The 21,988-nt window shown below is 47.4% G+C and overlaps 1 long non-coding RNA gene across 1 annotated transcript in view; it reads left to right on the top strand.

Moving 5' to 3' along the window:
- The first annotated feature begins 633 nt into the window (after positions 1-633).
- LOC118535433 (uncharacterized) overlaps positions 634-21,988 on the top strand; it is a 123,714-nt gene continuing 102,359 nt past the window's right edge. The window contains exon 1 of the long non-coding RNA XR_013442203.1: positions 634-850. This is a non-coding gene — a long non-coding RNA (uncharacterized LOC118535433). The remainder of the gene's footprint in view (positions 851-21,988) is intronic.

Genomic DNA, 21,988 nt, shown 5'->3' with positions numbered 1-21,988 from the left:
AGGCAGGACTAGGTTCCCTTTCTCGTCTCCTTCCCCAGCATCCTTTCTCCACATAGGAGGAAGCATATGGGAAGCCAGGGTGGCTTAAGGTATTAACTTTTCAGGAATGTTCGCTGAAGCCAGAAATAATATTGGGACAATACCCTGAAACTTGGAACCGAAATTAGCTTCAAAGGGAATGATATACAGGATGATGTTACAAGGTAGCTCAGGTAATAGGGTTTCTACTTCCCTCAGAAGCTGCTCATCTCTACACTGAGCCACCGGCCATTGGAGCTTCAGCATCTTCATTTGTCTCTACAATGGTGTAACATTAATGCCAATACTGACTCTCTGTGGTGGTGAGCAGCACTTGGTGCCTCTGGCCTAAAATCCCTCAAGGATAGATACTGACCAGCACCTCTAAGTGTCCAGCACTCACATGGTCCCTGGCACCTAGCTGGCACTCAGAAGGCCTTTGCTGGAACAAAAGGAAATGCACTTAATGCGGATTCTGTTGGGTCTGCAATGGAGGCTAGTCACCACTAGGTGTCATAATGAGTCAAGCAAAATTTGTGCTCGTAGCTAAAAATTAATGCTTTTACTGTATTCATTTTTATGCATGCATGCATTCACTTTTTCAGCAACCATGTGTTGAGTGTCTGCTGCATGCCAGGCACCGTGCTGGGTATTGGAAATCATGCCCTCACTGAGCTCCTGGGCCTGGTTGGCAAGAAAACCCCAGTAGATGCTGAGACAGGGCCAAAAACCCTGTGAAGACACATAGGACAGACACCTGATTATGCTTGAGTAATGTGACTGGCTTCTGAGAGAGGTGGCTTTGCAAATGAGTCTTGAAGGATAAGGACAGGTAAGAAGTTCAATTCATTTTTTCAAAAACATTTTCTCTTAGGGAATTCAAGGCAGAAGGGTGACCTGAAAGCTGGTCCAGGTTTTATTCCTATTGAGGACTGAACTTTTAAACTTGTCAGGAAGTTTTGGCAAAGGTTTGCTTCTAATTTCTTTTTTACTGTCTGCATGTAAGTTGCAGTTCAGAGTTTAGATTTCTAAGTTTTCACACTACCAATAAGACTGCATTGAAGTTCCCCTCGTTGGGCCCTGATCACTATTAGGAAACAGTGAAAGTCGGCCAGGGTGGAGAGAATTGTGTGGTTAGTACTGGGCTAGGCCAGAAACCTGGTCAGGGACCAATACCAGGTAATCTGCCTTGGGACTTACTGAAGGGCCTGATCCTATCAGAGATCAACACGGTGATGGATGCAAATGGAGTGTGCTTGGTAACAGTGAGGGCCTGAGGCTTGGGCCTGAGCCCCAAAGAAGGTTAATTTCACTCCTGGGGGACCTGTGTCAATGGGAGAGGGCAGTCTCCAGATCATCCCTTCCTCCAGGTGGATCTCAGGCATCCTCAGGCAGTTCCTCCCCAGGCGCCCTGGGTGTCTATGACTGGGTATAGCTCAGTCTGCTCTTGAGCTGCATCTACCTTTCCTAGATGGAGGCTGAGCCCTCTGCAATGGAGGGAGCCTGCTTTTATTCCATTCCCTGCAACTGAACTCCACACTGGGTTCCTGCAAACAGCTTTTGGCCAGAACCATTAGAGCTCCCAAGCTAGAGTATTCCCAACAAGATCATTGCCCAGGCTCTGTGTGAACCTTCTCGGTAGCAGGGAACTTGCCAAGACAGCGCATTCTAGTCAGTACACATAATTCTTTTTTTAAAATTGTGGTAAGATCTGCATAACATAAAATTTAATATTTTTTAAGTGTACAGTTCTGTGGAATTAAGTGCATTCACATTGTTGGGCAATCATCGCCACCGTCCATCTCCAGAACGTTTTTGTCTTCCCAAATTGGAACTCTATGTCCATTAAACACTACCTCCACTTACCCCCTCCACCTAGCCCTTGGCAACCACCATTCTGCTTTGTGTCTCTATGCATTTGACTATTCTAGTACCTCAGGTAAGTAGAACCATACAGTGTTTGTTCTTTTGTGCCTGGCTTATTTCATCTAGCATAATGTCCTCAAGTCCCAGCCAAATTGTAGCATGGGTCAGAATTTCCTTACTTGTTAAGACCAAATAACATTTCATTGTATGTATAGACCACATTTTCTTTATTCATTCATTTGTCAATAACTATTTGGGTTTCTTTCACTTTTGGCTACTGGGAATATGCTATTATGAACATACATTGGTGTACAGGTATCTGAGTCTCCGTTTTCAATTCTTTGGGATATACACCCCAAAGTGGAATTGCTGGATTATATCATAATTATATGTTTAATTTTTTGAGGAAATGCTGTACCATTTTCCACAATGGCTGCACCATTTTACATTCCCACCAGCAAGAAACAAGGATTACATTTTCTTCACATCCTCACCAACATTTGTTATTTTCATTTGTACACGTGGTTCTTTTAACTGAGCCAAGATCCAGTACCTTCCACCTTCTCCTGCCATTGCTCCAGGTTGTGAACTACCTGGGCTAAATCTGGTCTTCATGCTGTAAGAAAGTCATTTGTGTATTACTGGAAAGTGCTCCAGATGGTCTGTGTTCCTGGAAGGTCCCTCAGGACTGGGGACAGATAGCCCGATGTAATCTGATCCTCACAGAGTGAGGGAGGAGCACAGCTTCCTTTGTCCTGGGCACTTTGTTTATGTTTCTGCAAGGTTTACATTTGTTTTGCCAACAGCCTGGCATGTGCTGGCTCATACGGAGCTGTGTCAATTAAGATCTCTAGGCCTTTTGAACAGGAGTTGTTGTGAGACCAGGTAACTCCCAACCCACCTCATACAATTTGATTCCTTGTACTTTATGAAGCAATATCTGACATGTACAGAGGTACATATATAACAACTGTTAGGTTCATGTAAATTATGAGGCATAGTGATCAAATGAATGCCCGTGAACTTGCCATCAATATAAGAACTAGAATATTACCAATATATTAGAAACTACTGTGGGCTTCTCCCCTGTCCTATATCAATCTCACTCCCAGAGGTAACTACTCTCCTGGCTATTTTTTTTTTTTTCATTATTTTGCTCATTTAAAAATAGCTCCTCTATGTCTAAATGTATTACTAAACAACGTATCATGTTGTTTTACTGGTTTTTAAGCTTTATAAGTATGTTGTCTATTGCAACTTCTTTTCCCACTCAACTTTATGTTTCTGAGGTTCGGCCATGTGATCGTGTGTGGCTAGAATTCACTCATGTTTACTGCAGTGTCCTATTCCTTTGTGTGTGTCTACCACATTTTGCTTACTTATCGTTTTTTATAGATGAGCACGAGGGTTATTTCCAGTCTGGGGCTGTTGTAACGGTGCCGCAGCTAGGTGCCCATTTATTGCTTCCCAACTCCAAATCCACGCTTCTCTGCCCTGCTTTGTGATGCTGGAGCTGGACATTGTAAACATTTTGTTGTTGTTGTTAGATTTGTCAATAGAAGGTTCTGGAGAGACATTGTAGAAGGAAAAGGCTTCTATTCTTGCTTGGTTACAGGTGTTTCCCCCTTTCTGGCTCCTATGGCATGGTTGCCAGTAGTGTGTGTGGCACCCACGGGCTCTTACCTTCCACCAAGGTTTGCTGACACCGTGGGGAGGCTTCCTGCTCACCAGCCTTGGCTCAGGCTATGTACCAGAAGTGGCTCCGAAAGCCCCATGAACACCCTCTCCCTGAGCTCTGAGTCCCAGCCAAGTTGGCTCCTTTCTTGGAGCTCCCCCTTAGCCCTACAGTATTCTTTAGAGTTCTTTTATCCCTTCTCAGTAGTGAATCTCTTTTACTAGTTAATACACTTCTATGTTACACTTTCCTGTTCAAATTACTGATGTGATTTCTGTCTCCTGTTTGCACCCTGACTGATAGAATTCGCACATGGGTCCTTTGGTGCCTGAGGACTGAGGGAGGGAGACTGTAGCTGGAGGTGGCGGGTGAAGGGGTCCCAGTGTACATGGTGTCAGACTGGCTCATCTCACTGCCTCTGTGCCCTTGGAGCTGGTGGCTGGCACCATCAGGCTGGCTTTGAGCTCCAAGCTCTCAGGAAATACGTACTTACTGTTGGTTTTAAATCTCAGTCATTACTGCAAAATGATCCCCCAAAGGGATCATTTTGAATGTCCAACTTTTTAAAAATACCCTCATTTGTAGCTAATAGCTGAAATTCACTGGGATTCTGGAACCATCAGCAAGGGTGGTCCAGCCGTGCTCAGGTCCTATCATCTTTTGAACGATGCTCTACTCAGTCTCACTGCCTGCCCTGGTAGGGAGAGGACAGGACTCCCAAACAAACTTTTCTTGCAGGAAACCCAAGGAGATGATGTTCTGGACAGAAATTTCCTCTCACTTTGCTTGGGGATAGTGGAGCTCTGATGTCACCAGCTGCTCTTGAAATCTTCTTTCATCCAGAGTTTTTGTTCCTTGTCAGCTTAAGTACCTGGACAGTATACATACAGCCCAAAATCCATTTAGAAATTAGCTCCAGCACCCAGCCTCTGATGTCTGACGGACCTGAATTCGTATCCCAGCTCTGCCATTTACACCTGAACTGGTTGTTTTGCTCTCCAAGCTCTCTTTTCCCCAGAGCAGAGGCAATAACAGGGCAGACTTTCTAGATAAGGGTGAGCGTACAAGACTACGAATGTAAAATGCTTGTGGGGCCTGGTGTCTCACTTAAGCACTGGTCTGACTGTGGAGGTGTGGGGCGGGAGGGTAGGTGTCGAGAGCCCAGTGTCCAGCATCCAGGAACGGAATTTGACTAGTTGGGAAGTCAGGCCTATAGGTATAGTTCTGTTAATGAATTATTTCTACATTAACATTTTCATTGAAAAAAAGAAAGAAAGGAAAACTTCTCAACCCAGGCACACGCCCAGATTTGTTAAAAGTGGACAGTAAGGTCATTTTATTGTTCACTCTGCTTTTCCATATGTTTGTAGTATTTTGTAATAATAGAATATAAAGTTATCTGCCTAAAACAAAAGAAAAATTCATCTGAAATTTTCTAGTCCTTTTCATATTTTTCATTTAGTGAAAACTGAATATAATGCTTTTGCTTTTTAAAAAGCTGTGTATTAAAATGCCATTTTGCATAATTATTTCCAGAAATCTGTTCTTCTGCATATAGTTTTGGGGAACCTCTGGAATAGCATTCACATGCACACAAAATTTTTAAGTTATTTTTAGGTGGTGGGCTGTGGGGTAATTGCAACTTTCTATTTTTTTCCCTATTTTTTGAATAGTTTTCCAGAAATAAGGTGAAATTTAGTAAACACACAGGGAGAAATAGAAATAAAAAAGCCTTTTCCTTGTGGAGGCCAAGGCAGCTGGGGCAGCAGAATTTGAGAGGCCGCAGGGCCCATGGTGAGGGGATTCTAAGGTAGGCGTGATTTGGACATGGCCACGGGGAGCAGGGACATTGGGCAGTGGCTCGGAGGGCCTCAGGATCACCGAGTCTTGGGTTCACCCACCACATGTTTCCCTGGACCTGTTCTGACATGTATTTTCTGCACTCACAGCCCAGACCCCAGGCAGAGCTGTCATGCAGGGAAGTGGCCAGTGAGGGTGCGCTCCACCTGGGGACTGTGCCTGCTCCCTCTGCGGGATGTTTCCTCTTATAGCCACTCACCCTGTGGAAGAAGGGGGCAGTGGAGAGCTTCAGAGAAGCTGGGGATAGGGCAGGTGCAGGGAGCAGCGTCACGAGAGGCTTCTTCTCGCGTCCTTTCCTGGCAGGTCTTGATACCCTGTGTCCTTTCTCACACAGATTGCGCTTGACTTGGTAGTCACCTGTAAACTTAATCTATTTAACAACAGTGTCCTACACTTATACAGCGCCTTAACCATCTGAAAGCACCTTCATGGCTGGTACTACATTTAGCACAGCATTCCTATGACCCTGTAAGTATACCCCACTTTGCAAGAGAGGGAAGTAAATTTCAGAAAGATTAAGCATTCCATGGAGTTAAGCAGAAGCAAGTCTAGAGCATAAATTACTTGACTCAAACAAATAGCAAAACGTTTCTCATGTTGAATTTAATCCTTTAAATCTTTTCTTTGCTCTGGTCCCTTTGCTTGGAATATTCCTCTTCCATTTGTCTACTAAATTCTGCCTTCTCAGAGCCCAACTCTTGTAGGCCAGTCTCTTCTCTCCCATCCCTCATGGGTTTAAGAATCTGATGAACGAGCTTGTGAATGTGGGTTCTGCCCCTTAGCTGTGTGGGTTCCCTGATTTCTCCAAGCTTCCATCTCCCCTGATGGAAAATGGGAATGATGAGCCAACCTGGGAGGGGGTTATGCTCAACAGAGTGGTCAGCTGGTGTGCTGTCTGGCCCCTACCAATCAGAACCTGCTGGGAGGCTTGGGGAGGCAACATCAGCCCGACCCTGTTCCTGCACAGAGCAGGTGGAGGGAACTAAACCACAAGGATGGACACCAGGAGGGTCGGGGACTCTTTGTCCCTCTCTGTACTGCTCAGGTCTTTATCTGCCACTTGGCGTTGAAATCTATGTCATTGTCTCTCAAGCAGGTAATAAATGCCTGGATGTGAGGGGCTCTGCCTTTTCCCTCTCTGCTTCCTCGGAGCTTGGGAAAGTGATTTCCCGTAGTAGAGTATGGTTGTCAAGCATTAGGTTTTGTTTGTTTCTTATCCTCTCTCCTAAGTTCACGAACAGGCAGCAAACTCTCAGAGTCCTTAGAACTGAACTTGGAGCCAAGGCCACAGTAAAACCTATTCAAGCGTCAAAGGGCCTTTCTTCCCTTATTGCTGTTGGAGCAGAACAAAGCTCTGTCCTGTGCGCTCTACCGGCCTTAGTATCACATCTGTCTAAATGCTGACAGTTCTTCCCAGCACCAGCTAGTCTGCTGATTCCCCTTCACCATGGCAACATCTCAGTGCCCTCCCTAGCATGGGAGGACTTTGTTACTCCTGGCTGCCATTATGCACTCTTAGCCTTGTTACCTCTGCATGTGGAACAAGGTGGGCGGCCCACCCCTGTGTGTGGCACCCCTGCACACCGAGGAGGAGGACCCAGGCTGAGGCTCCTGCCACCAAGTCTTGCGGTCTTGCTTGGACAGTAATACAGGCTCATGAGTTCTGGACAAAGGGCCTGGGGGATGCTCCCTTCAGCTTCACAGAGGCTCCTGGAAGACGGAAACACTTGGTGGGCTAGGAAAGGTGGCAGAGGGGAGGTTTTTGCCCATCTTCCAGGCATTTAGGAGGCACTGAGCTGCAGGGCCCATCCACCTCTCCAGGCCAGCAGGGGCTCTATAGGGAAGGAGTGCTGGGGAAGGAGCTGGGGCTGCCCCACCAGGCACAGGGAACATCTTGCTGAAGCTGAAAGCAGTTGAGATTGCTCTCTCTGTTGGACCAGCTGGTTAGGAAAAGTGTGAGGGGGCTTAGGGGAGGGACCTTTCACCCCACAACCAGGAAGCTCTGATCATATCATGCCTTATACGGGAGGACTCAAATATAGGTGTGAGAGCCAACGAGCGCCCATGGCCCAGGCTCTGCAGATCCATGAGCTCCGGGACTTGCAGGATGCTAACACTGCAGGCCACTGAGGAAATCAGTAGAACAATCTAACCTCTAATGTTTGAGGATGGAGATTCAGAGAGGGGCAGTGTACTTGCCCAAGGTCGCACGAGGTTAGCCAGTAATCAAGTCTCCTTGACTTCCCATCCACTCCCTTTACTACCGCCCACCTCACCCCACCCTGACTCCTTTCTCACTCACCCTCCTCATGCTCCATTTCTTCTGTGGGTACCGAGCTCAGAGCCCAGTACTTCTCAGCCTGGGAACAGATGGCTGCAGAGAGCAGGCAGTGGGTGTGGGGGCTGAGGCCTGAGGTGCTAGGCTCCAGGCACAGCCGGGGAGATGGAGGGATCGCTGTCCTATGGACAGCAGCCCATTGCTGTTTCCCAGTGGTCCTCAGAGTCACAGACTCTCCATCAAGGGGCCCGGGAAGGCATTTGCACCAACTCTTCTCTTGACATGATAAAAAGCCAACAATTCCTAGAGCTTGGACTATCCATTCTGGTTGCCTCAGGCAACCACAGAACAGGTAGGCTCATCCAAACCGGAGCCTTCCTTCACTTGAGGAACCTGCTCCTCTCTGACTTAGACTATCTACCAGGTTCCCATGTGCCCACTGAAGCCCATCTAGGTGCTTCTCAAAATCAACACACTCCAGACCCAGCCACCCAACCTCCTCTCTGGGCCTTTCCCAGGAGATGCCCCCTCCTCCCGATGACCCAGGGGGTTTGAGCCACCCCACCCATCTGGGTTCAGAGATCTCACGTCCTTGTCTCTCACGTTTGCTTGGTTCCTCTATATCCTGACACCTCCAAATTCATTCAGATCCACATCCTTCCTTCCTGGTTTACTTCCATTTCCCTAATTGCCTTCCTGCTTCCGGTTTGTCTCCTTGCAATCGATTCTCCACAGGCCACACAATGAGTGGTCTGACATACAAACCTGATTATGTTGCTCTCACACTCTGGCCTTCCCACACCTTTCATCACTGGGCTCCAGGGGCTCTTCTCTGGAAAATAGTCCTGCCTCGGTAGCCGGGCCCACCTGACCATGGCATCACTCACTGTGTGTGTCACACTGCTTTGTCATTGCCTCTTTGTTCCATGTCCCTTCCCAACAGGGAGGGCCTAGGAGGCAGAGGGGGGTCCTTATCCTTGCGCCTGGCACAGAGTAGTTGCTCAACAATATCAACCAGAGGAGTGATGGAGGTAGGGCGAGGATCCCAAGGAAGGCCTGGTCTTGGAGGCATGGCATCTCCCACGGTGTCCCACAGGCTTCTTTGTCATTGGAGGTTGGTAGTGTGTCTCCTTCTCAACACCTTCCCTGACAGAGCAGGCTGTCTGGCTACTATTTCAGGTGCACATTTTTTTTTTCCCTCGGGCACATGGAAAGAAGGAAGGAGAGAGGAAATAAAGGAAGAAAGAAAAAGAAAGGATTGAATGATTGAAAGAAGGAAGGAAAAAGGCATTTCTGTGCTCTGGCTTTCCAGTTTCCTCTAGTCAGAAGATTTCAGGTCTTTAGGCCACATAGGGCTTTCATACACCCTGGGCACCTTTACCTTTATGGGCTGCTTCCTCTATAAAAGAAATATTAAAAATTATATTTTATGACTGCATTGTATAAAGGTGAATATAATCCAGGCTGGATGCATTATCTTATATTCATTATTGTTGTAGTCCTTTTTAGTTCTGACTTTAAAATAAATTAAAATTAAAACAGTTCTGTGAGCTCCTCACAGGATTATAGGCCCCAGGCTGCATGCTTCCTGTGCTGATGGGTGTGTCACCGTCCTGTTGGTCTTGGCGTGGGGTAGTACCTGAGCACCTTCAGAGTGACATGCCTCTTCACTGAGTGAGTTCACTCTCCCTGGAAGGGGAAGGACAGGCAGGAGCACACAGTTCTGAACATAGAGTCAGAGAGAGCAAGGTGGGATGTGTGCACCTAAATGCTAAATCCAGAAGCATGGAAACAAACAGATGCCATGAGACCAGCTAGCGTTTTGCCCACCATGTGTCCACACTCCTGGCCTCTGCTGGGAGAGTGGTCACCCAGGTCTCTGTCTGCTGTTCCCCAGGCAGGTCCCCCACACCTGTACTGCAAACACTGTGCCTACTCTCCTGCAGCTGCTCTCACAAGCTGTGCCAATCACTGTGGAAGCTTAAACCATGTAAATATGAGCACAAGATAGAAAGGAACTAAAGGTGGAAGCTGCTTTAAGTACCTTTTGAGGGGCACCTGGGTGTCTGACTCTTGCTTTGGGCTCAGATCATGACGTCAGGGTTGTGCCATCAAGCCCTACTTTGCGCTCCGCCCTTAGCATGGAGTCTGCTTGAGATTCTCTCTCCCTCTCCCTCCCTCTCTGCCCCTCCCATCCCCAGCACATGCTCTCTCTCTCTAAAATAAGTAAATAAATAAAATCTTTAAAAATAAATTGAAAAAAAAATCAATACCTTCTGAAAATAAGGCAGGGGGAAACAAGATTATAACGAAGGGTGCACACACACTGGAATTGGTTAGTTCTTATGATCCCCTCAACTAAAATTGTAGTTTCAAGTCAGTAAATTCTGGTAGGGTCTCCTGAGCTGAGCATTGGACTTGTTAAAAGGCTTCATAGAAGGAATTCCTTTTGGAAAGGATGTTTTGGATGAATGGAGAGAGGATGTAACTCCGGCACTATAGCCATAGTCATACAGCGTGCAGACTTTTCTCTCTGGGAAGGGGGTAGTCCTGTCATCATCTCTCCACTCAAATCTCTGCTGAGCACATGCAGTGTGTTCAGGAGGTGGGGCTGTTCCCTGGTGGATCCAGATGGTCCAGAAGTCAGAATTCCTGTGAGTTCTGGTTCTTTGTGGATAATTAAGCAATGTGACTTTGGCACCCTCATCCCCTGTTTTCAATTTAGAGATGACTAATATTAGTATTAAAAAAAATACTGGAGTGATAAAAGAAGAAAAAAATGTACTGGGTCAAATCCCCAATCATGTCATCTTTTGGTTTTGATAAATAGTGATGAGTCTCAAGCTGGCAACCTTTTACCTGGAAACTAAGTTTGGCAAATCCAAAGGACTGGTTCTCCAATGAGAAGGATGGAAACTAATTCTGCTTCCATATTCATTTTTGAAACATTTCCAAGGAATGAGGATGACTTTTATTGTGTCTTCTGCCATCGGAAGCCCCTTGGGATGGACTCTTCTCTGTGGAGGCTCCACATTGGCAGACATTTTGGGGACCCTCTCCCTCCTGAGGTGCCCACAGCCTGACACTACATAGTCAAGACATTGGGTCCCAGCCCAGAGTCAGGCCGCCCTTCTCCAGTAGTTATGTGAAAAGCCCATGTGACCCTTGGGTTGGCCTAAGGAATTGTTGAAACCAGGGGTTGTTTCAGAAGATGAGGCCATTGCCCCCTTACTCAGCCTAGTGGAGGAGCTACTCAATGCCACTTACCCTGGAACAAAAGTGACTCTTAACAGACCTAACTGCGAATCTGATGGCCCTAGGCTTGGTGTCTGGCTCCCCACCCAGGAGTGGCCAACCTTGGCAAATCCCATAGACAATGCAGATGATGACACCACCTCTTGGTCGTTGATCAGGCCTTCCCAACCATGGAGCCAACAGAGACCATGTCCAGGTGGGAGGTAACTGAACTGAATTCTTGGCAGCACCCCAACCAAAAGCTTAGGACCTGGCCAGAAATGAGAAGATCACAGGTGACGAAATCACAGACTTTTCTGAGACCCTCATTCCAAAGTCAGCAAGTTGACCACGCTGTGGATGAGGCTGCTTTTCTTTGTTGTGCATTAATATATGTGTTTGAAGAATAAGATCTTCAAGATGCATTATAAATTCCACCCTGATTCCTGCACAAACTTCGAAACACATATCCTTGTAGCTGAGCTGGCTCCAACAATCAGATCAAGGGGTGCTTGTTCCTGTTGAAGTTTTATCAACATGAGATGGAATCTAATTTGTTCCCACTTATTCATTTGTATAAATGTTCTCTGATGTCTGAGGACACAGTAACCTGTATCTACTGCTATAATCATCTAACATTTTCAAGGTGAGAGGCCAGGGCCATTGAAAGCAGTTTATTATGAATATTGCCATCTGGACTTACTTGAATAAAATCATTTTCTAATGTAGGAGTTCTTGGCCTCCAAAAATGAAATCATTTATAAGTCATTCACTTGGTTCTGTGATTTTTCTGGGTTAGGTCACATGACCACGGGAATCTAGGGTAGTCATGTCTGCCCAAATCTGATTAATTAAATCAAAAATGGAGAAGAGATGGTAGATCACTGGAAAATCCAGGATGCTGTTGCCTGAAGAAGGTGGAGGTGATGCTGGTCAGGCCTAAACTATAGAAGCCCACTGAAGTTGGCAAGAAGTGGAGTGGGATTCATTGTCTGTGCCTTACGCCTAACCCCATCCTCCAATAGGCAGATATTGTTCTGCCAGACACTGAGGACACAAGCTTTGTTCCTTGCTCATTTATTCATTAAGAACTGACTCTGGACAAGGTCCTGAGCTAAATACTGCTGTGGATGCAAAATAAACAAGATGTGGTCCTGGTTCTTAAAGATCTGGGTTTTTCCTTGGCTCATACTCATACTAATATCATGAGCCATGAGCCAAGGGTGAAGTGATGCCTACCCCCTTGCTGGAATCCCCTTGTTTCCTCTTTCTAGCAAAGAGAGATAAAGAAACCTGTCCATTATACAGGAGGCTTTGGATGTTCACTGAGATATTAAATCGTTCTTGTGACTCATGCAGACAGGCAGTTTCAATAAGTGGAAATGGACAGAGGGCGGCAGCACAAGAACATGCTGGGTCATCCGGTGTCATGGTGTCTGTATCTAGGGCTGTACCTGTCCCACTTGTCCCCAGTAGGGCCAAAGAGTGGGTATTTGCAAGGCCACAACTAGGGTTTTCCCAACTCCTTCAGTTTTTAGTTCACTTCATGCCAAGCATGTTTTGGATTGCAAAAAAAGTTAATGTTTTTTTTCTTCCAGTGAACTTATTCATGCTCTTTGAACTTCAAGCTCGAAAAATCAAAGTCAGAATCCATAAGTTTCCCAGGAGCTCCTGACCTACTTTTGGGGAAACCAATTCCTGTTGGAAGTACAAACAAGGGAACCGCTTCCAAAGATTTCACAGTGTGCTGTCAGAGAAGCATACTGGAAGCTGGGCACTCTGGGGGCCCCTCTGAAAATCAATGCATGAGCAGTCATGTCCAGTCCTGCTATTTGCTGGGTTTTACTTGCACAATGTCCATTCCAACATTGGAGACCTCCTGTGGGACCTGTCAGGTCTCTCTTCTCCCAGCCCTGCTCCCACACCTCTCCATGACCTGCACCTACAGCGCAGCCCTTAGCTCTTTCAGCCCGAGTCCGGGGGCACTGGAGGAGCTCCTCATATGGAAACGGGATTCACTGTCTGATTCCTCTTGCTCTTCTCTTGGAGTTCAGTCCTAACAACTGGGCTCCTGCCTTTCTCCTCTTAAGTTCCCACCTTGCAGCCAAGTGGATAACTGGGTCCTTGTGCTTGAATCCCTGCCTGGACAATCTCTGTTCCCTCAGACTTTCCTGGCCCTGCCCTTGCCTATGCCTCCTGCCTCAGGCCCCAGGAACTGGAAGCCCACTCCTGTACCTCTGCATTTGGGGCCTTGCCTTTCACCCCAGGAACACACTGAGGTTCTGACACAGTCTATTCTTGGATGCCTGTTGGGGTATATCTTTATTCTTACAGCTCCTTCCTATGTTCCAAGACCAAAGCCAGCAACCTGACCCCCTTCCTGCATATTATACCATTAATGTACTTTGTAATCCCTGATGTTTCTCTGCTGGAGAGAAAAATTATTTTCCACATTTTGTGGTTTTCTTTGTTAGAATTGAGCGTTCATCACACACACGCGTGCACATACACACACACAATTTGAGATGGTGCCAGGAAACCAACTGACCAGAAAGATTCATACTTGTTCAGGACTCACACCTGCTACCACCCGTGGCCCACTGGCTCTTAGGTGGGAATTTGTCCCACTTCATACTCAGAGGGGGTTAAAATTGTTGCCCTGAGTTAGAACTTCTGGGCTCTAACTTCCAGAAGCTTCTGGGCACTGGGTTTCTGCCTATGAGATGAAGCTAGCCAGGACTGGTGATGGGGGTTTGTACGTGTTTTCAGATACACTCACATCATGGGGGTTCCTGTGAACATTAAAAGAAATAACTCAAGCGGGGCATCAAACCTAGAGCTTGGCACATAATATGTGCTCATGTAATGTTGAGTATAGCTATTATCCTTAAGGGAGATACCCACTGCCCAGAGGGGACGTGGGCGAGACTCAGATTGGCACTCCCACAAAGCTGACACTCCACGTGTTCTGTGTCTCTCTGTGGGCTGTACTTTGAAGGCAGGACTTCCCTCCATGGGGCATTCCTGGTCTTTTCATACCTGTCTCTCTGGCTTATTCCATGGCAGTGGTGACTGTTGGGGGGGCAGTAGCCAGCCTGGGCTGCAGGGAGCCTTCCCATTCTGACTATGTCATGGCACACACCTCTCGATGTCCCAGGAGCTGGAGAGACCCAGTTCAAGTCCCAGTCCCGCCCCTTCCAGCAGGGAGACCTTGGAAGAATGGCTTCATCTCCCAAGTTCCACATCCCCATCTTTACATGGTGATAACCGCACTAGCCTTATTGACTGCTGAGGTAAAGGAATGACTGGTGGCACGTGCAGTGCTTGGGGGTTATTGAGTGGCTTTACCCCACACATGCTTGTCATTGTCATCATCTGTGATATCTCTGCAAGGCTCCTTGTTGAGGAGAAAACAAAGGGAAGTCCTTGAGAGAAACCAAGATCAGGAAGAAAGTCATGGGATTATCTTCAGAGGGTCTTCCATAACCCAGTCCCACCCTGAGCTCTTAGGAGTATTTCTGCATCTGTGTGAGCAAGCACACTAGCTTCCCCACCCTGGGGATTTGCCATGCTGTTTTGCTCACTGTCCTGCTCACGTCTGCTCTTGTCTGCCTTATTTATTCCTCACTGTCCTCATCTGCTAGGGCCAGAGGCTCCATAAGGACAAGATCCCTTTCGAACAGAACATCACATATGTAGTCTCTGATTTGATCTGTGCTACGTGTGATGACCTGTATCACTTTGCTTATGCATGGTACAGCTGAATGCTGTCAAGAGGGAAGATGCTTTGGTTGTTGGCTCAAGCTCACATGCTGGGATCCCTCCTGGTGCTTGACTAGCCTCCTGACCCAATTAGTAGTTGTCATCATCATCATCACCACCATCATCATCTGTTGATAGGACCTATCATTTATCACTCAAACTGGGACACTTTTAAATGTGAAAGCAGGTGCTGTTGATGATTACTCCAGGACAACAGATGCGTCCAACTGAGATTGTCACCCTATTTATTGATCAAATACTGTTTGGAAGACTCTATGCTAAGCACTGTGCCTTCCTTGTGTTGAATCCATTCAACGTTCTGTTAGGTTCTATCTGTTCCCATTGTATGGATCAGAATACTGAGGCATGAGAATAAAAAGGACCTAGGCCAAGGTTGTATCACCTGTGAGTGGCAGAACCAGGCTGTCTGCACCCATAGTCTGGGCCTGTGACCACATGTTGACCTGCCTTCTGCTCACTTAGTCCTGCACTCAGGCATATCAAATGTGTGGGTAGCCACGTTACTCAGGCACTTGGCTAGGTATAGGGGCTACACAGGTAATGGAGAATTCTGGGATCCCTTAATAGGTTGGAAGTCAGACAGCTCTCAGTGTCCTTTGTTTATCTAGCTCTACATGGACCTCCAGAGCTAATTCACAAATGCCGGTGTGATGCGAGGAGTACTCTGGTCTTGGGCTGCAGGATGTGATTGTGGCATGGCAGCCTTCCTGCCACCTAGGGTTCGGTCTGGGAGCTGTCCATCTCCAGCTCAGATCCAGGGCTGGGGAGTGGGAGGTCCTTGTCAACACTGTCATACAGGGGAGCTGGAAATAGTTCAGGCGTTTCTCATTCTTGTTCAAAGCAAGGATCAACACAGTTGACATGGTGGCGACCCCGTGGGTGCTGCATGTATGTTATTATGGACTGACAGCGGGGGCAGCTATCTCTGCCTGGGCCATCACATGGTGAAGCCGCAGCAATTCCGTGCACTTATCAGAACAAAAGGCTCCTGGCCACCCCGTGAACTACATACCTGCTATTCCTCTGGACAACCTTCTCCCAGCTCCTCTCGTTTGCAGCTCCCTCTCCTCCAGTAACCAGGCAACCAGGGGAGCATGCGTCCCAGGGTGACCACTGTAGGGGCTGTGAACTCTGCAGTGGTCATGAACACCCCGCATTTTCTGGAAATGCACTTGCCCAAAGTGTCAATGTAAGGGTGGCCAAGCAGGAAAGAAGACACAAAGAAATACCTAACGCAGTCACATTTAGAAAAGGGGTGGCATATCAGTTTTCTTCACATTTATATTTCTAAGTAACTGAAAGTCATCCGGCATGATAGTTATCACTCCATTCCTGTCTCCCTGGCACAAGTTTCTAATCACTCTTCTTGGGAACTTTCTAAGAAGGGTACACTATTTTAGTCATCCTAAAGAACTTTTGTAATCAAAGACACAATCCAAAATGCCATATGCTTTACTATTTTGTATTACCAGCCAGTTGTGGGCAGTCTGGGCAATGGTGCTGAGCTATGGCCTGGACAGTAGAAAACTGTGCATCAGGCATGCATTGTTGATACAGAGCATCGAAATACACCACATGATTTTTACATACGCTCCTCCTTCCTAATTACGTGATGATGTTTTATTATGAGTTTCATCACCAGTACTATTAGCCAACATGTATACAGCCCTGACTCTGTGCCAGGCGCTGTCCTAATCCCTTTGTATTTAGTAACATACTGAATACTCCCAACACCTCTGTGAAGCAGGGCTTTAGTGAGAATAACAATAGCTGCTTTAAGGAAGAGAAACAAAAACGAAGTGGCTCTAACCAGATGGAAGATTATCTCTCTCTCTGTGACCACCTCTGTTCCAAGTTGGAAGGCAACATGGTCAGGCTGATGGCCCCTTTACCACTGTCTACACGTGCCTTCTAAAGTTGCTCTGATCCCGGCTACTCGAGCCATCAGAGGCAGAGGACAAGAGTGTAGCGGCAGACACTTGCTCTTCCAAGGCCCGACCTAGAAATAGCACGAGTCAGTCCCACTTATTCAGTGAGAGATGAAGTCACATGGCCAGGCTGCTGGGGAGGCTGGGAAACGTGGTAGAGCCCACCAGCACGTGCCACTCCACAGTTCTGCCGTTACAGAGAAGGGGGAGCAGCCAGGGACTTCTACCACGGAGAGCCACTATCTTGACATTTTACAGAAGAGGAAACTGAGGGACAGAACAATGAAACTCCTCTGAGAGCACAGATAATCAGTGTGGCTGGGATTCATACTTGGGTTGTCTGGCTTTTAGTCTATGCTTTTAATCATTATGCTGTATTAGACTTATAATACAATATTAGTTTTAACAATACAGATCTTCAAATTTGACCACTCACTATATTCTTCTATCCCAAAGCATCGAAGCCACTCATTTGTCAGTAAGATACGTTGAGATATCTGACATTGGATTGGAGAACTGCGTATCACCCATACTCTTCAGTCCAGAGTGAGAGCCAGGACTTGGCATTTAGAGCCCCGAGGAGCTTGTAGGGAGCAGACAGACAAGGGTCTCCTGAGAGACTGGCAGTGGGCAAGGCTTGCTCCTTGAGGGCTGGGAGGGGACCTGCTGCTCAGGGCTTGGTACAGAATATCACCTCCTTCTCCCTCAACTCTGACCAGCAACACTCCTTTCTGATGCTTTAAGCGACTTGATGGCCACAGCAGGAGCTGCTGAGAGGCAGGAAAGAACTGACAGCAGCCCAAAGCTGCACGGCTAACACATCCTTCAGCAAGGCAGGGGTCTGGGGGCATCTGCGCTCCTCGGCAGAATTTTCAGAGATTCTTTGCATCTTAAAGAGCTCACGGTGATCTCGTCAACTTCATCTCATCACGGTCTTGTTTTGTATTTCTCTTTTTTACCTTCGTATACCATCATTTGTATGGGATTAGGAGATGGAGAAACTGGGAAGTCTGAAAAGCAAAAGAGCAATTTACAGTCATAAAGGCATCTCCTACATGCTACCTGGAGGTAGGCAGATCTTATCAGGCCCATGGTCAGAAGGGGAGAGGAGGCCAGAGGAAGTCTAGAGGCAGCCATAGATCACTAGGGAGTAGCAGCGGGTTTACCCTTCCCAGTTCTGGCCCCTTCACCCAAAATACACTGCCTCAAGGTCTCTGGACTGATGGCGGTGTTCTTCTAAATTGGTTAGTTTTTCCTACTAGGGGTTGGCAGGGCCAGCAGAGAGGATGGCCTGGATCAGTTTAAGCAAACATCCTGATCCAGTGATTTATAACTTTCAGGAGGTTAAGAAACCAGTATTCCTGCTGAGTCAAGGACTTACATATTCACATACACTTTTGGGAGTTCCCAGACATGTTGAAACCCATCCAGGGGTTCCCTATGTAAGGACTGGGACTCCTCTCCTAAATTTCTCTACTTGATTTATTTGTTAATCAAACCTGTGAAAATGGATCAACTCAAATTTTTATCAGTAAGAGAATAGTTGAGTAAATCAGGGCAAATCCATGGGATAGAATACTATGTAATAATTCAGAAGTAAGAGATAGTTATTATATATAACAATATGGAAAAATCTCCAAGCCAGTAAAGTTTGAAAAGGAAAATAAAAAATTAGTTCATTTAATTGAAATACATATATTGAGACTCTGCTATGTGCTGGGGCAGCAGTAAGGAGCAAAACAGAAGTCCCTCTCCTGGGAGTCTGGGCCCCTGGAGCCATGGTGGGAACTGGGACTGAGAGATGCGGTGGGTGAGCCACACAGGGCCATTTGGATCAGTTCTGAGGATGGCAGGGAGGGTTTTGAGCAGGGCCATGACATGATGGCTTTTACTTTTTAAAAGCTCAGTCTGGCTAGTGTGAAAAGCATTGCTTCTGGAGGTGGCGAAGCACGGTGAGCAGGTTAGGAGGCCACTGTAGTAGTTTAGGCGTGGCACTTTGTGGCCCCACCATGGGGGTGGGGGCAGGGTGAGAAGTGAGCAGGTTCTGGACGGCAGTGACCCTGGGATTTGTTGACAGTTCGGATTATGGAAAGAAAAGAGGAACCAAGGAGGATTCCCAATCTGTGGCCAGTAAGTGGTGGGTAGACTGGGAGAGGAGCAGGTTCAGGAGGGGCAAAATCAAGGGTTCTGCCTTGGACCAGTTTGCAGGGCCTGTCAGAGGTCCCAGTTGAGATGTCAGGTGAGCAGGTGGTGGTCCAGCTTCAGGCTGGAGGAACATACTGAGAGCCAGCCATCTTCTAACTGCTATGCAGTGCTGTAGGGCCGGGAGAGATCAAAGAGGTAGAGAAGTGGTCCCCGATGGAGCCAGGGACCATCCCTCATCCAGAGGTCACTCGTGTAAGGAGGACCCCAGCATGCGAGGTGGAGAAGGACCAGACAGTGAGCAGTGAGGTAGGAGGAGAGCCCAAAAAGGTCAGGCCCCAGAAACCAAGGGCAGAAAGAGCTTCAAGAGGGAGGGAGTAACCAGTTATAACAAATTCTGCCAATGCCACATATGTAAGATTATATTTATATAATCTTATGCATATATATTCAGCACCAGACATGTAGATTCATGGAGAGTTCCAGAAGAATACATACTACAGGGTTAAGGATTGGGATTGGAGGAGGAAGTAAAGGGAACTTCTTCTTCATGCTCCTATATCAGGTGTCTGTTGGTTACTCATGTCATTCAAAAAGAACAATAAATTTAAAAGGGGGGAACTATCTCCCAGGGAGAGGGTCTCTTCTTGCTTGGGCCCCCTGCCTTGTACTTCCCACTTCCCTTTTATAAGGAGGGCTTACAGCTCCCAGACTGGCATCCCTCCTCCTCCCCAACCTGGGGCTGACTCCGAAGTCCAGCCCTTTCAGCATGTCCCCATTCTGCATTGCAAGGGGCCTTACTCCCCTCACAGCCGTCTTCTAAACCAGTTCAGACAGGCAGGGAAAAGTAATTCCACAATTGGTTGCAGCTCTTTGTGAAGGTATAAAGAATATGTGACGCTGTGACATTTGCAACAGACTGCCACATTGATGGGGTTTTATCTGTGGTGGTGGTTTTATCAATGGTTTTTCCTGAGCAATTTCAGACTCTGTTTTGTGCAGATGATTGAAGACATTCTGGAAATTTCTTTTTGAATGATCCATTCCACCCAGACATCCGAACCCTTTGAGGCAAAACAAATACAACGCACACACACTCACACTCACACACACTTTGAATCTCTGTCAAGCTGAACGTCTCAGAGTAAATGAGCCAATTTGTTTTCATTTAAATATGTAAGTAGGAGAAGCAAACCTAATGGACATGCATGAGAGAACGCAGAGCTGTAAGCTGGAAAAAACTGCAGATGAATTTGTCACATGTCTCGTGATAAATGATGTTTGTGCAATTAAACAGAGCCAGCCTGGTGGCCATGAACACCTCAGTGCATTACATTTTTATCTGCAGGGCTGTTACCCTCATGTTTCCTGTCACAGAATCTAAACATCACAACTCCGCGGAGGAGGGGCACTTTGACTGCAAGGATGCTGAGTTATGCCAAGCAGTACAGAAAAGTAGGTCAGTGGGTCACCTGTGCAAGCCTGAACAGAAGGAAAGTTTGTCTGACCCTGGTGAGGCCCAGGGCTCCCAGAGCCCGGTCAGCAACTGGTGGAAACCCTGGGTCAAGGGGGCTGGATGCAAGACAGCTGCATCCCAGGGAGCAAGAAGACCCTAGGAAAAACAGAGTCAAGCCAGTGTTGTGGAGCTGCAGGAAGAGTGAAAGATGGGACTGAGAGAATCCAGACATCTATGGCACAGAAAAGAAAAGAGTGCCATGGATGTTTGGTGCCCAGAGCAGTGGGGTGCCCAGATTTGGAGGGCTTGCTCCTTCCTGTACAGATCTAGACTCCAAGTGCATTACTTGAATCTACTTGAAGAACAAGTAGTTGAATCATGGTTTAATCATAGCCTTTCAGAGCTATCAGGGAGCTTGGGGGTTTATTTAGCTCAACCTCCCACCCGGAGCAGGAATTCATTCCCCAGAACCCCCAGCAGAGGTCCTGAATATCCAACTCCACCAAACTCAAGGAGTAATGGGCACTCAGGGGTATGTGGGTTCCATTGCTGTCTACCAGGCTGAAGATTTGACATGGGGTGCAGCCTGCAGGGTCTGCCCGCCTGCAGAGTGGCTGGTGCTAATCTGCTGGACTGAGGAATGTCCCCTTCCTTTCTCACATCCTGTTCATGAGCCTTCCCATATAGACATCCCCTATGGAAACCAGCAACAGGGGCTCAAGGCCCACTTAGGGATACCGAATCTGTCCCCCACCCTCCAAATGACCACCTGTTTGGTCCTGCTTCTGCCCTTGGAGCTACAAGAACTGGTGTCCTTCCCCCTCCTACCTGACAAACCCGGAGTCTGCCTGCCACGTGCCCCTTGGTCTTCCCATTGCTCACCCACACTGGTGGCTTCTCCCGTACATGGCTTCTGGCACCTTCACCATCCTGGTGACCTTCTGGTCTGGCTCTGCCTCTTTTCCGTTCCCCAAGTGTGAGTTGTGCATCCAGAGGACCCAGAAGCATTTTCCTTATCTAATTAGCACTCCTCCAACCCTAGGAGCATGGATTTTTATTTTACAAAACAAACTGGGAACATTTAAAACTCCAGAATGGGGTTTGGATCAAAACAATGTTAGCAGTTTTGATGATTCTTCAGGACAGGTTGAGAAAGACTGGCAGAGTCCCACGAGCTAGAGAGTTGTGGCTCTGAGGAGGAGGATGGTCTCCTGGGCGCCAAGGCCAGCAGAGGGACACGGGAGGGCTGGAACTGCCCTGGGCCTCAGAGGCTTTTCAGGGGCAGGGAGACCTTACCTGTGTGCAGGCTGTAGCCTTGCATCTCAGGGCTACTTTTTGATCAGCAGCAGAGTCTCTAGACCTGGGGACTTTGGCTAAGGGGAAAAAGGGAGCTATTCTCTCTAAACCAGGAGTTTTCCTTCACACCTGGAGAAAATATCTGGGTCTCAAATCCTGGGACCTCAGGAGAATATACTCTTCATGTTAGTGGCATGGGTCAGGATGGGACCCTGGGCTCACCTCCTGCATGCTCCCAGCTCAGAGAAGAGAACCCCACAGTTCCTGCTCTAAGCCTGCTTGACCCCACCGTCACATGCTGGAGTCTTCTGTGAGGACACTGGGGTCCCCCCGACTCGGTCAGAGGCCCATGCACGCTGGGCTTCAGCGCCCACTGTGGTTACTCAAACTCTGACCTGAGTGTTTCTTTGGCAGGTTATCTCACAGATTCCCCTTGATAAGGATCCTTTTCC

Source organism: Halichoerus grypus, chromosome 10 (genome assembly GCF_964656455.1).
Source record: "Halichoerus grypus chromosome 10, mHalGry1.hap1.1, whole genome shotgun sequence".
Lineage (NCBI taxonomy): Eukaryota > Metazoa > Chordata > Mammalia > Carnivora > Phocidae > Halichoerus > Halichoerus grypus.
The sequence above is the reverse complement of the archived record's forward strand: the minus strand, read 5'-3'. Positions and strand labels throughout refer to the sequence as shown.